The sequence below is a fragment of the Castor canadensis genome, chromosome 13 (assembly GCF_047511655.1).
Source record: "Castor canadensis chromosome 13, mCasCan1.hap1v2, whole genome shotgun sequence".
In the NCBI taxonomy this organism is placed as follows: Eukaryota; Metazoa; Chordata; class Mammalia; order Rodentia; family Castoridae; genus Castor; species Castor canadensis.
The window spans coordinates 125,506,532-125,521,830 of NC_133398.1; the positions used below are offsets into that span (position 1 = coordinate 125,506,532).

The 15,299-nt window shown below is 41.7% G+C and overlaps 1 protein-coding gene across 19 annotated transcripts in view; it reads right to left on the reverse strand.

The window, feature by feature from the left end:
• Aopep (aminopeptidase O (putative)) overlaps positions 1-405 on the reverse strand; it is a 293,876-nt gene extending 293,471 nt beyond the window's left edge. For 13 of the 19 annotated variants that reach the window (XR_012440575.1, XR_012440576.1, XR_012440577.1 and 10 more), the window contains exon 1: positions 291-404. The gene's annotated coding sequence lies outside the window, so the exon portion shown is untranslated. Of the gene's footprint in view, positions 1-290 lie in introns of all 19 variants that reach the window. The other 6 variants (XR_012440580.1, XR_012440579.1, XM_074052594.1 and 3 more) reach the window with 1 other exon arrangement.
• Positions 406-15,299: the final 14,894 nt, after the last annotated feature.

Consider the following 15,299-nt stretch of genomic DNA (forward strand, 5'->3'; position numbering starts at 1 on the left):
GGAACCGAAGAGGAAAAGGGGGGAAACTCAGGAAGGCGACAGCACACGGAAGTCAAGGAAGGGTCTCGCGGCCGGGGACCGGAGTGTCATCCCAAAGCCGCGGCTGCTCCGCGCGGTCCTCTGACGGGGTTCAGCCCCCGCCGGAGTCGGAAGGAACGGGGACTGCGCCGCTGACGGCGCAGAGGTGAGGGCTGGGGATGGGCGCGCGGCCTCCTTCGGAACCGGTTGCTACTGTCCTCGCTCGGGAGGAGAGGAAGGCAGAGGGACCCGACAGCGAGCGCACAGATTACCTGTCTCAGCCGCCTGCCCTCAGCTCTCCACTTCCGCGGACTCCGAGCTACGCGGGCGCGCGCGGCTGACGTCACCCACGCGCGCCGGGGCCGCAGCCTCCTTTCTCTAGCTCCGCCCCCTGGAGGAGGGGGTGGCTGAGCAGACGCGGGGGAGTCTGCGCATGCGCAGAGCTATCACGTGGGGGCCCAGGTGGTGTCGTGGGGACAGCTCAGGTTGGTATTGGACGCATGGGATGCCCTGGTACCCAAGTACTAATTGCAAAATTTGGCGGACACGTAAGGGGGAAAAACAGTCGTTGAAATACAGATGTGCACTTTTTTCTTCAAATAAAAATTTTATTTATTTTACACTACACTTTTTAATTATTTGTTGTTGTTAAGCAGTAACGTAATTGCAGCTAATAGTGTTCTAGTCGTCCCCATTATCTGCAGTTTCACATTCTGTGGTTTCACGTTACCTATGGTCAACCAAGGTCCAGAAATACTAAGTGGAGAAATACCAATAATAATTCTTCAGACTTAAATTGCACACCCAATGTGCACTTTTTATTCCTCTCTGTCTTTGCTGCATGGGGTTCTGACTCAGGGACTCAGTGGTTCCACCACGATTAAAATCCCACTATGTGCCTGGCAAGCACCGTGACGGAATCTGCAAATACAGCAGTGGACAAGACAGATGCTGTGCCTATACCTTCCTGGCGATCATGTTCTAATTCAGAAAGCTAACACTGAATATCTCAACAAATATTTATACTATTTATACATGCTTTCTTAGAGATCAATATGTGGAAGGTAAAGAGGGAATTGCTGAGAAGCAAAGGAAACTGGCCACTCCTTCAACTCAGAGGTCAAAGTGCCCTCTCAAGAGGCTCCATGGGACTGAACTGAAAAGAGAACCACCTCATGACCTGAAGAGGAGCAAAGCAGAGGGCTACAAGAGCTCCAGTGTGGACAGGAGGCAGCATGGGGCAGGCACCCGTGAGAAAGTCGGCTAAGGGAAGAACAGAGGATGACATCAACAAGACATGGGGTGTCCAGATCAAGCAGTCTTTCTGGGCCATTGTAAGTAGCATGGATTCTATTTCAAATGTAATGGGAAGTCAGTGAAGAATGAGTGGTAAAATCTGGTTTTATAAAAACCACCAGTCAGCATTTGAAAAGCTAAACTCATCCTCTACCCCACCTCTCAGTAGATAGCATGATAGTCTCACAATCACCAAGCCTGAAACCCAAGATCATCCTTGACTTGTCCCTCATCCCACAATCCCATCAATTTAATTTTTTAGTATTATATTATTGTTGTACTAGGAGTACATTGTAACATTTACGAAAGTTCTTACAATATATCATAGTTAAATTCTCCATCATTCTCCTTTATCCTTCCTCCCCCCATTCCTGGAATAGTTTCAATATGTCTCATTTTCTATTTAAATACATAATATTCAACCACATTTACCTTCCTACACCGTGTCCTTATATCCTCCCCCCTCCCAGGGGTACCAACCCCCAGACAGGACCTGTTTTACCTTCCTGTTCTTCATTTTTGAAAAAAAAGAGACATTTTTGTTTGTTTAATACAGGGTGTTTCATTGTGACATTTCCATGTGTATATATATTATAACCCAAATTGGTTCATTCCCTTCATTTTTCTCTTTTCTACCTTAGTCCCCTTCTTATGGTGATTTCAACATGTTTAAAAATTCTATATTCATTCTTGCATAGGGAGTACATCAACCGTATTCATCTTCTTAACTTCCTTCTTTAACACTCTCCTTTGCATGACCTGTTTTTCATAACATGGCTGTGTTTGTTTTAGGTCTGTATTCCACATATGAGAGAAAACATGGCAGCCTTTGGCTTTCTGAACCAGGCTAACTTCACTTAAGGTCAATCAGTATCTCTCACAACTGCCCAGCACCTCCAACCTTATAAGTCCTTTCCCTTGTTCAAGCCATCATATCTTTCTTGGGGCAAGTTACTTGGCATCTATGCACTTCAGTTTTCTCACTTGTAAAATGAGAGGACTAAACTTAGAGCTGTTCCGTTTGTTAAATTCTGTTTTGTAAAGCCCACCAAACATATCAGAACAGTTGCCAAGAATGTGGGCAGTGCTTTTTTGGGAGGGTCTAACTAGGGTAATGCCAAAGATATGACAGGGTGAGAGGAAACACTGAACTTGATTGAAAAAAAACTAACATGACAAAATGAAATTAACTCTGGTTAAAACTGGCCAAGCTTGTTACAGAATAAAAACCGACTGAAAAAAATAACTGTAGAAAAATTAATAAAAACAAATGCAATAAAATTTATCATTTATTCAAAATTGATGGAGGAATCAAATCTTGACAAGATTTAGAGCCAAAAAAATTGATGCCGTTTAATGAAACACTAAAGAGAGTTCCTAATGTTAGATCCTCTGATGGTATAATTTGTCATGAAGAGGAAGAATAATTTCTATGTAAAATTTACATATAAGAGAACTGGAACTGATTTCTGAAAAAATAATTTTAGTGAGTTTATCTATAATACACAATTGATTATGACATTAAATTGGCATAATGAAATTTGCTCTAGACAATACTTTTATTGATGAAATCACCGACGTATGATTTTGATTTAAAAGTTTGTTCATACACACAAGATCAGTGCTTCCCAGAGCCAAAGTAACAAGAGTCAACATCCTGTATTCATCCAATGACTCCTGAAAATCTTTAATCCTTCAGTTCTTTTCCTTAAGGTCCAGCATGATTGAAGTAGTACAGCATGGCTTTGGATATGACTGTCACCCGTGACTATTTTGTCCTGTGCTATCAAGCCCTGAAGACCTGTTCATATCCCCTACTGAGATTGTATGGATTGGATTCAATTTCAAATAGAGAAAGTCCAATGGATATAGAGTGGACAGCCGACTGTCCCTCTATGTCTAGGCTCTTTTCTTCATTATAGTGGAACCCTCACATTCTAGTCAATGTCATTCACAGGGACATAGAGCCATCAGGATGTAAGATGGTTTTGTCACCCTCCCTTGCAGCTAGCTATGGCCTTAGCAGTGGCTGTAAAAGAAAGTCTGATGTTATAAGTTGTAACAGGACAGCCATCTTTAAAATGTAAGTGGTATTTAACTTTTCTTCTTTCCATCTTCCTTCCTCTTAACTAGGTTTCAGATGTGCTGGGTTCTTCTATAGTAGCCATCTTTGGATCATAATTCAACTTTCAGAACCTTATGGGAAAGCAACAAGGTAGGAGTCTGGATCTCTGAGGACTTTTTGGATTTTGGGTGTTTTGGTTATATTAAAATTTTTAATTGTCTTTATTTTCAGTTCTAGAATTGGGTAACACTTTATTCCATAAATCAGAAAAAAATATTCCTAAGCATTTTTTGGATGGAACCAACTTGGAACCACCTCTGTACTTCAACCAAATAGCTGCTCTTTTATTGAGGTCACTTTATTTTGGATCTTTTTCTTTCACCAAATCTTAATTCTAACTGATGAAAGGGTGAAGAGTCAAAAGAAAAGTATACAGTAAAGACATTTGCAGCCTTCACACAGATTCGAATAGCAAAAAGAAAGGTCCTCTTGAAAGAAGTTGAGACCCTCTGCTGTCACCACAGGCCATGAGACCAGAACACAAAGACCTGTAGCATATATTGTCTGAGGTAGGAAGTTCTAAATTCAGCCTTTTTTTTTTTATAGCACTGAGGATTGAACCCAGGACCTTGCACATGCTAGGCAAGCACTCTACCACTAAGCTATATGTCTAACCCCTTAGCATTTTAACAAAGCAAATACTTCACCTCAATTTGTAGGCTCATTCATAGTATTCTATTCAATATCCCTCTTTTGCCTACTAACAGACCCTGATTTTTTGGAAGAAAATCCACTTACTTCAGAGAAGATAGGTTCTTCCTCCAGCCTCCATGGATAAATGGTTACAGATCTAAGCCACATATGGGATCCCAGTCCCCTGGGTTTCATATTCAGGACCCAACTGTCCTTACAACTGAGGGTGGCCATTGGACGTAGTCTGGACAATGAATTTGAAGGAGAAGGCTGCTAAAGGATTCTGGGAAAGATGTCTCCTCCCAATAAAAAGAGAGTTCATAGACTAACTATACCTTACAGGTGGAATGGTATCATTTCTTTCTTTATTACTTGTGATGCCAGTGTAGGGGAAAAGATCCTGGGGTGCTCAACATCTATCTTGGGACCACAGGTGGTCATAAGCAGAAGAAGGAGGGGGGAAAGAGAGAGGGAACCTGAGTCATGGCTGAAATTGTTGAGCTACTAATCCAGTGTCTGGCTGTAGTCCTTGTTAGTAGGATTCTTGTTAATTGTTACTGTTGATGCTTACAATTATTTAGTTATTACTCTGCTTGCAATTTAAAAGGGAGATGGAGAGAAATTTAGTGATTTTTTTGCAGACTTCCCTGTTCGCCCTTCCCTTGTTTTCCATGCTTAAACAATATTAACCTCTGATGCTTCTGCTGTTTCTTCTGTCTTTTTTTTTCTGTTGCTGCTACTCTCGAGTGGGCTAAATAAACCCTTCTCTATGATTTGCCCTACTATAAACTAGTTTTAAGCTGTCTTTGCAATAATTCCCTTTCCATTTTTTGCAGTACTAGGGATTGATATCAGGGCCCTCAGCTTGCTCAGCAAGTGCTCTACCACTTGAGCCACACCTCTCCCCAGTCCTTTTACTTTTAGTTTTCTTTTTTTCAGATAGGATCTCACACTTTTGCCTGATCCTCCTCTATCAACACCACCTCCCAAGTAGCTGGGACCACAGATGTGTGATCCACCATGCATACTTGTTTGTTTGAGGTAAGGTCTTGCTAACATTTGCCCAGTCTGGCCTTGAACCACAATCCTCCTGTCTCTGCCTCCAGAGTATGCAACCTCTTTTTGCATAGATCTAATACCAATCTGTCTTTTGGCATGGTGTTCCCACTGCTTTAGGCTGACCTGTAAAGAGTTCCCAGAAAAGAAAGGAGTCTGTGTTCAATAGAAGATGAAGTTATGCCTTGTCTTGTTATAGAGTGGGACACTAAATCCCTACCCACTAAAGAAAGAATGTGCTACTATCTACATGGCCCCGTCAAGTCACACAACTTCTCCCAGCTTTCATTTTTTTCATTTGTGCAATGAGAGAGTGTCAATAAATGGTTTTACGGGATTTTTTGAAGCTTTCAAACCTCTATTCTTCTATATATCTACTCCTAGATATATAGTCACTTAAGCCTTTAAGTTCCTAGCATAATGTCCTTAGGAATAATAAGATCAGTCTAAAGCCCGTCTGACATGTCTCTGATCTGTTAGATGTCACCGTAGACCACCCACACATCACACCAATGGGAGTGAACTTGTCAAAACCTAGGTTGGGTTTGCATGTCTTTATCTCTTAAGAAGAGATACGTGGTTAAAAAAAAAAACTCTCTAAAACTCACTGTGGATTGATGAGAGATAGGCAGAATGGGTATGTCAAAATATAAATGCCAGATTTGAAATATTTGCAAGTTTCTGGGAGAAAAATCTGAATTGAGGAGGAGGGAGAGCAAATAAAAGTTGAACGTGTGATTGCTTTACAGTCACGAGCTACAAGTCATCTCAGTGACTTTGCCAACATGGGTTGGAGAGATTGCTGTAGGTTTTATACATAGCCCTATGCCAGTTTGGATTCCAAGTTCTACAGCCAGGGGTTATATCGGTGGCTGGTGCCAGAAATAAACAGGGAGGAGAATCTGGCTCAAAGAGAAGAGTCATTTCCAAGGGCATTGAGACTGAAAATGACCCCTTCTTTTTTTAACTGAGAAGTTGAAAAGAGGCACACAGAGAAATCAAGATATCATTGCCAAAGAGGATGGGACATGGTGATTCCTAGAAAGAAAGAAAGTGGCATTCATGATGACATATTTATTTATGCTGGGGAAGGAGGCAACAACCTCCTCGCTTCCAAGGATTACGATGAAAGTAAACACTAGAGTGGTTCAGCCACGGTGGCCCAGAGCCATGTGGAGAAACCTGCAAAGCCAAAGACAAGGTGGAGTGGAAGAGGTCATGGGAAGATGGTCTGGGGTAACCCCAGGATGGTCTTGATGGCTGGCATTACGGGAGCTAGCAAATGTGGATTGGCTAGACTCAGGATTACATGGGGTGGCCTCTCTCCACACGTGGCACTGATCGGCCTCTCAAAGGAGCTCAGTACTTAATTACTTATTTATTGAAAAAATACAGGTGAATGAAAGCTATGACTCCTGCATGAATGGTGGTTTTGTTTTGTTGGTTTGTGTGTTTGTTTTTGACAGGTCTCTCTACATATGAAGCTCAGGTGAGAGTCAGTCTCCCTATCAAGCCCAGGTTAGCCTCAAACTCATGTTCCTCCTGCCTCAGCATCCCAAGTGCTGGGATTATAGATGTGTAGCACCATTTCCAGCCCTCTTGTATGACTTTTGTTTTGGTGAGGTAGAAAAGTAGAGCCATGAAAAGACAAACATTCCCCACAGTTAGGGCTGAGAGGAAAACTATTCTATCTACAGCCAGACGCTGAGCCTATACAACACAACATAACATTTCACACAAACACAAATCTAATGGTGTAGCTTTGGGGGAACCCCATCAAATTCTCTTTGGTGGGCCCCTTCATAAGGAACTGAGTCCCAGCAACCCAAGCAGACACCTGGAGGAGGATTCTTCTGTGGGGCGTATTTGTGCAGCTAAAAGCTCATTGCTCCCAGTGTGGAGGTGTACTCCTGACTCCCAGTTCCTCAAAGAGTAGCTACTCAAAATAACGTTTGAAAAATAGGACTGGAGAGGTAGCTCAGTGCTAGAGTGCTTGCATAGCATATGTAAGGCCCTGGGTCCAATCTCCAGTACTGGAGAGAGAGAGAGAGAGGAAGAGAGAAAGAAGGAAGGAAGGTAGGAAGGAGAAAAGGAGGAAGGAAGGAATGAAGGAAGGAGGGAAGGAAGGAGAGAGAGAAAGAAAAAGGAAAAGAAAACACTAAACACTATTGACCACTGATGAGAGTACTAGAAGAAGGAAGAATCATGGTCCTTTTGCCTTCCAGAACTCAAAGATTTCATAAGCAGAAGTGAAAACTTGCTTCTAGATTGCTGTCCCAATCTAGAGAGACTCCCCGGAACCTATTGCATTTAACATGATTGAAGTCCTTTCAAAGATCACTGGACTTTTGTAATTCCAATTTCTGCCATTAACAAGGTTTTAAAGATTCTGATTTTAATATCTATTTAAAATACAAACCCTTCCATAACTGGCAAATGTTAATCTGTTGTCTGCTGACCAAAGGTTACCACCATCTGGATGTCTGTGTTAGTTGGGACTCCGGTTTCGAGTATCATGGATTGATTATAAAAGTGCACAGCGAGCACAAAAGCCAAGAGCAGGAACCAAGGAACCACGGGAATCCTGCAGAACTCTCTTCTTGCTCCGGTGTCTTGTGTTTTCAAGCACTGCTGCACTTAGTTCAAGTGCACACCCCTCATCTACCGGGCTGTGGTCAGGAGGCAGGCAACATGACATCACCTTAGCTGCTGAATCCTCTTTAGAGAAAAGCTGGGGAAACCAGCAGTTCCCAAGTCTCATATCTTCTTGCCAGGAGTGTGAAAATACCCCATCCAACAGCCAGAGCCAATTCCCGTGCTAACAGAAGAGCTTTCTGGGTGATTGACAGCATATCTTGTGTCAGGAAGAGAGTGCTGGCTTACAGAGAGGACAGGTAAGTCCGGGCAGCCTGACAGCTGATTGCCAGGTGAGCTACCTTAGTGAAATGTCTGCATACTTCCTTGAGCGTGCATAGCTGTAGCATCTGGTTGAGAATGACTGTAACAAAATGGTTTCAGGAATGTTTCTTGCGCTGAGTCCTGATTTCCTGCGATTGCCAGAAAACCAGCGTGATTAATTACTTCATGGAGATCCACTGTGATTAAAGTCAGGCCTGTTGGTTTGTTCTTTCTCATAAACTTCAGTTTCTTTTAAGTCATTAAAACCTAACTTAAGGGAAAACATTTTTCTTTCTTCTCAAGTCCTGAAATGTTGGAGTCAGTCGAGGAGAACTATAGCCATTCCCTTTCCATATTTACATTTAGCCTTTTCTAAGAAGGAACCCTACGATAAAGTCACCCGTGGAACAGACGGCTCGACCAGCCCTCGACATTCTGCTCACCAGGGTTTACACATTTTTTAAAAATCACATGATTCACAAACCAACCGAGTTTTAGAGCGCCAGAGACCCAGTGTGAACTCACACTGTAGAGAATCTTGAGAGATTCTTTTAAATTTAGAATTTAAAAAGAAAATGAATGTGTTCCTTTATAGGGTCTCCTGTTTTCCATTAGGGTTTTTAGCTTTTGTTCAGAGAACCTGTTAGCACAGTTCGTTGTTTTCTTCTGGATGAATTTTAAAAAGAGCGTACATTTCCCAGATTGCAACGTACCCAGAAAAGTCTCCTGCACATCCCTCATCTAGGGGAAGCACAGTAATGTCTCACAAAGACAACACACATGTGAGGGAATTTCAAGCCGTAAGCAGTGTTTCTCTACACTACTATCAAGTGCCTAAGGAGAAGATTCCAGAACCATTGTTTACTGACTGCACCGGTTGCTGAACTCTGGGCCTTGCACTTGCTAGGCAGGTGCTCTACCTCTTCAGCCACGCCCCCAACCCTTTATGGTTTTATTTTTCAGATAAGGTCGCATGCTTTTTGCCTGGGGCTGGCCTTAAACCACAGTCCTCCTGTCTCTGCTTTCCCTAGTAGCTGGGTCACAAGTGTAAGCTGCCACACCTGACCTAGAACCTAGTTTGATGTGATAATTATGACAGAATATTCAGTTATGGTTTGTTCTTGCTGCTGTAGGAGTGAATAGTTCTAGCCTTCTTTCTCCATCCCAAGAAGTCTTTATGTCTGGCATTTTTACTTCTTAGCCTAGAAATGGCTTTTGTGTTGGCCTACCATCTAAGAAAGAGCATGAGTGATTGGGGGGTGGAGTAGAGGTATCACTGGCCCAAGAAGGGACACAACAGGTACTTTATCCTACAGAAAGGTGGTCCCAGGGTGGAAGGCCAGATTAGCCTGTGGAATTGAGGGTCAAGGAGCATTCCAGAAGAGACAGCATAAGCAAAGATCCTGTGGCAGACAGATGCACATATGTACAAGGAGCCTAGCAGAAGAAGGAGGAGCAAGTAGGAAAGAAAATTTAACAATAGGGAGGGGACAAGCTTTACAGCATCTTCTACTTCATATTAAAGATTTTGGCCTTTTTTCTTGAAAGTGATGAGTTTTAGGCAGGGGATTGAGGTACCGTATCTTCGTAAATTGGAACTCCCTTACACACCAGTTCTGTAGGGCAGGCACGATGGCAGCCTCATGGAGTAGCTTGGAGGTAGTTTAACAATTACCAACCACCCCAAATAAGCACAAATCTTCATGAGATGCACCTGAATACGGATGATATACTCTCTGTGCAAGAATGAATATAAAAATCTCAAACCCCTGAAATCACCATAAGAAAGGGACTAAGGTAGAATGAAAAAAATTAGAGGGGATGAACCAATTGAGGTTATAATACATATATACATGGAAATATCACGAGGAAACTCCCTGCATAGCTGTCTTTATCTCAAACAAACAAAAATGCCATGTTTTGCTTTTTCTCTTTTCTCTTCCACAAAATCACAGAACAGGAGGGCGGAACAGGTCCTGTCCCAGGTGAAGGTGGTCAGAAAGGGGGGTAGAGGGTGAATACAGTGCAAAAAATGTGTACACATGCATGCAAATGCAAAATTGATACCCGGTGAAACTATCCCATGAATCCGGAGGGTGGTTTTAAGGGGATGGTGAAGAGGGTGAATTCAAGTCTGATACAGAAACTTTGTAAATGCCACAATGTACCCCACCCAGCACAATAAGGGGAAAAAAGCAGAGTGCTTGCTGTGAAAATGCAACTTCTAGACAGGCTGTTAATTACTCCAAGCATTGCTGGGCACAATGGTGGTCCTCCAGATGAAGAAATAGAAGAAGAGAGAGGTTAAGTAATTTGTCCCAAGATTAAACAACTAGTAAGGCTCAGAGTAGGACTTGAACCCAGGCCTGCCTGGCTGGAGTCTGAGTACTTGGGTCAGATGTCACCTGCACACAGTCTCCTTTTGTGCTCACCAGCTTCTTGTGTGTCTCTTGTGTAGGACCTTCTCTGGCCACTGGCATCCATTTGACCTTTGTACATTTAACCTCATAGAAGTGACACTTCACCAATGATGACAGGAATTGGGAAAGAGCCCAGCTTCCTCACCCCTCATCCACATGACCTCTGTGGGGTGCCCAGCAGGATGGAGCCTCAGTTGCCCAGGGTGGTGGTTACTCAATCATTAATTTATTCTTCATTAAGTTTTCTCCTTTCACAATCTCATATCTCCCACTCTCTCTCAATGCTTCCTACCATCAGCTTCCACAATAAATTATTTCCACTGAAACTCATGTCTTGGGGTCTGCTTTTAGGGGACCCCAAAGTAAAACAGCTCTTAACCAACAGTCTTAGTAGAGGCTGGAGAATGGCCAAAGAATTCCGCATTAGCAGATTGATTTAATGAGTATTTAATGAGTACCTGGCCCTGTACCAGTAAGTACAAAGGAGCCACTTAGGACACATTTTTGGTCCATTACTTTGGACAAAAGGTGCCAACTTCAAAGAGGGAATCATGAATGAATAAATGACAGAAAAAGAAAGATGACAATTTTGTATGTAGCTGGCCCTCTATAAGGGCTTGACAGAGCAATAACACTTATTTCCTAATATATTACTCTTGCTGGATATTAAATGTCTTTGTCAGGGAAAATAATCTCATGCCATTAAGAATTAGTAAGAGACACTTTTGGATGACATTAACCTATTAATTCTAGCTCTATCTTAATTGAACACAAATACTGTTCAGTGTTTGGATGATTTATCAGGGTATAAAGTGGAGCTTGTCAAATCTCTATCTATCGTCATAAATAATTTCAACATTTCACATTTTCACTTTTAAAGGTCGTAGAATTGGCAAACTGACCACATTTGGACTTAAAATTATATTTTGAGCATGATCTCTGATCTTTAAATGCAATATACATTTCTTGGATTTCCCCCCACCCCCCTTTCTTTTGGCAGTACTGGGGTTTGAACTCAGGACCTTGTACTCTACTACTTCTGCCACACCCCCAGCATTGCTGGCTTTTTTTTTTTTTTAAGTACAAGTCCAGAGACACAATATAGACTCCTACCTGAATCTTTCATTGGTTTGCAAATCTACTTGCTTTTCCAGGGGCAGTGAGGGTGGCATTTGCTGTCCTAAGGGGAGCCCATGTAGCTTGGTTTGGACAATACTACTATGGTTTATTTAGATGTGGTTTGTCCGGTCCAAAACTCATGTTGAAATTTGGCCCTCAATGCAACAGTGTTGAGAGGTAGTGGGGCCTTTACAAGGGTTTTGGGTCATGGGGGCCCCATGTCTTGCAGGAGTGAGTTAGGTCTAGTGGGAGGAGGTTAGTAATCAGAAGAGTGAGTTATTTCTTTTCTTTATAAATTATCCAGTTTGGTGTATTTTGTTGTAGCAACAGAAAACAGACTAAGACAAATGCAAATTTCAAAAAGCAGTAGAGTTGACTTCCTGGTTGATTACAGACATTTTGACTGTCTCAGTCCTGTATTTCCATTGATTTCCAACCTTTGTTGAGATAAGCTCTCTCGATGTAATCAGAACCACGTTTGTGTAATTTGGTCTGTGGACAGACACCCAGAACTCTAGAATTTACCAGTATTTTGTCACTAGAGTTCTGAGGAGGTCACAGGTAAGCCAAAGATTTCAACTCTCCAGAATTCCCAAGATAAAGGGCAGGTTTTGGGGGGCACTCAGAAGTGGAGGGGAACTATTGTCACCCCAAGCTACCCCAACTGTCTTACCAATTGCAAGATAGTCTCTGGGATGTTCGGTGTCCCATAAAGGTCCAAATAACAAGTTATCATACTGGAGAGACTTTTCTGGAATCACTTTATACTGGGTTTAAACGAGATATTCTGGAGGTCATGATAAAGGCATGGCGTGAAAGGTGTGGTGAGACATGCGGCATAAAAGCCATGGTCCCGAACCAGTCTGTCCAACCTCTTTTAGCAAACTCAAATTATTGCCGGCAAAAAGCGGTAGTAGCAGAGAGGACAGACAAGGACATTTCGCGGACATGCATGAGAGACAGAACTTTCACTTGACTTCGGATTCAGCTGGCAGATTGATCCAAGAAAGAAACTACGACTGATCCTAGCTCAAGTTTCAAAACAACTGAAGAAGAATGAGTAACCTCACCGGGCGATGAAAGCCTACGTAGGTGACAATGTTCACCAACAAAGCACTGAGGCAGTTTGTTACCAGGGCTCGTTACACAAGATTGTCACCACCAGCTGAACACACCAAGAGCTCAAAGCTTTCATTTTTCTGCCGTGATGAAAAATATGCAAATTTCAAAATCGTTGTAGGACTGGAGGTGTGGCTCAAGTGGTCGAGCACCTGCTTTGCAAGTGGGAAGCCCCGAGTTCAAACCCCAGTCCCACCGAAAAAAATGGAAAAAGATATAAAAATCATTGGAGACCAAAGAAACTAACATTTCTCAATTCACATTGCTCTTTCCATGAACTTTTCTTGATATTTTATTCTTTTCACAATACAACCATGGTCCTAATAGCTAAAAAGCAACCCACCCTCCCCTCCACTATGAAGTCGCCTCAGAGGACCAACCCCCTCCCTCACCCCCACGTAACACTAGGCTTATCAATCACCATTTCATCATTATTATTATTTTATTTTTATTTTGCAGTACTGGGGTGTGAACTCAGGGCCTTCACCTTGAGCCACTCCATCAGCTTTTTTTGTGTGATGGGCTTTTTTCAAGATAAGGTCTTGCAAAGTATTTGCCCAGGCTGGCTTTGAACAACCATCCTCTTGATCTCTGCCTCTTGAGTTGCTACAATAACAGTTTAAGCCACCAGCACCCAGCTACCATTTAATTTTTTAAACAGCTTCATCAAGGTTTAAGTAACATAAAACAAGCTGTATTTAAAGCATAAAATGGGAGGTTTTTTTGACATTGAGGCATCTGTAACATCCTCCTCGGCATCACCAGAGATATATACACTATTTTGTCTGGCCTTTCTGACGGCCCAGTTATTGTGAGATTCAGCTACGTCGTCGGGTGTGCAAGAGTTCATCCTTTCTTATTGCTAGGGAGAATTCCCTTGCATGGATATGTCGCAATTCGTTTATCTGTTCTCCCATTGATGGGCATCTGGGTTGTTTCCTGTTGGAGTGGGCTGTTAGAAATAAAGCCTCTAAGAACATTTATAGGTAAGGATTGTGAGGACATACCCTTTTATTTACCTAGAAAGGGCTGGATTCTGTGTCTATCATTTTAAGGAACTGCCAAACTATTCTCTAAAGAAATGGTACAATGGAAATTAAATATCTCATTGAAACCCAGTAGAATGTGATTCCAGAACCACTTTAGAGAATGGAAATGGTACAATGTAAGTGCCCAACTCACAGCGAGCAAGACTTCCAGCTCGTACACGTCCTTGCCAATACCTGGTGTGTCTTGTCTTTGAAATTTCAGCCACTTTGGCAAGCATGGAGTGATATTGTGTTGTGTTTTTTTTCGAGATAGGGCCTCACAAACTATTTGCCCATATTTTGCCCATTTTTTGTTGGTTGTTTTTCTTATTTCTGGGTTTTAAGACTTCTTTTTTTTCTTTTTTTTTTTTTTGTGTGGGACTGGGGTTTGAACTTAGAGTTTCACATTTGCAAAGCAGGTGCTCTACCACTTGAGCCACACCTCTGATCCATCATTCTGCTCTGGATATTTTGCAGATGAGGTCTCGCCAACTATTTACCCAGGCTGACCTTGAACCTTGATCCTCCTGGATCTCTGCCTCCCAAGTAGGTGGGATTACAGGCATGAGCCACCATGCCCAACTGAGAGTTCTTTATATACTTCCGTACAAGTCTTCTATCATACATCATAGATGTCTCTAGTATGTGATTTTTTTCTTTTCATTTCTTTCGTTATTTTTAAATGTTTTTCAAAAAACCTAAGTTCTTAAACTTTTCCACTTTTTTCTTTCTTGAATCATACTTTCAGGGTTGTTCTAAGGAATCTTAGACTAACCCATGGTCACAAAGTTTTTCTTCTATGCTTTCTTCTGGAAGGTTACATTTATTGGGTTATAGTTTCAGGTATTACATTTATATCGTATATATTCATATATATATTTATATATATTGGCAGTACTGGGACTTGAACTCAGGGCCTCACACTTGCTGGGCAGGCACTCTATTGTTTGAGCCACTCTGCTAGCCCTACCTCTGTGATACATTTGAAGATTTTTTTTTTTTGGTTGTTGTTCATTTGTTTTTGATGCTGGAGATTGAATTCAGGGTCTTAAGCATGCTAACCGTAGGCTCTACTTCTGAGTTCCATCCTCAGCCTAAAAGAAAATTTTCTTCTTTGCTCTAACATAAATACTGATTAATTCAATGATTATATTGACTACATGCAAAGAAAGGTCAATGGCTTCCAAAATGTTTATTATATGGTTTCTGGCTTCAGAGTTAAGACTTTTTAAATTATCAGGCTAAAGTTAATTTTATTTAAAAGCTGTGAGAAATAGATTGAAATTTGATATTCTGTTTTCCTTTTCACATGTGAATATCCAATTATTCTAGCATTTCCAACAGGTTCCCAGGTGATGCTGACATTGTTGGTCTGTAGATCCATACTTTGAATTACACTGTAATAGAACATATGGAAATAATTAGGATCTATGAATAGCAAATTTCATGCAAATGAAAAAAATAATGAAATCCTTAATTCTCAAAGAACTGAATAAAAGAACATTAGCCAGCTTTGCAGGGAGAGTATGTGTGGTCATGATGCAAACGCTTGCGTATTGAGCTCACTAAAAATAGTAATAAAACAAG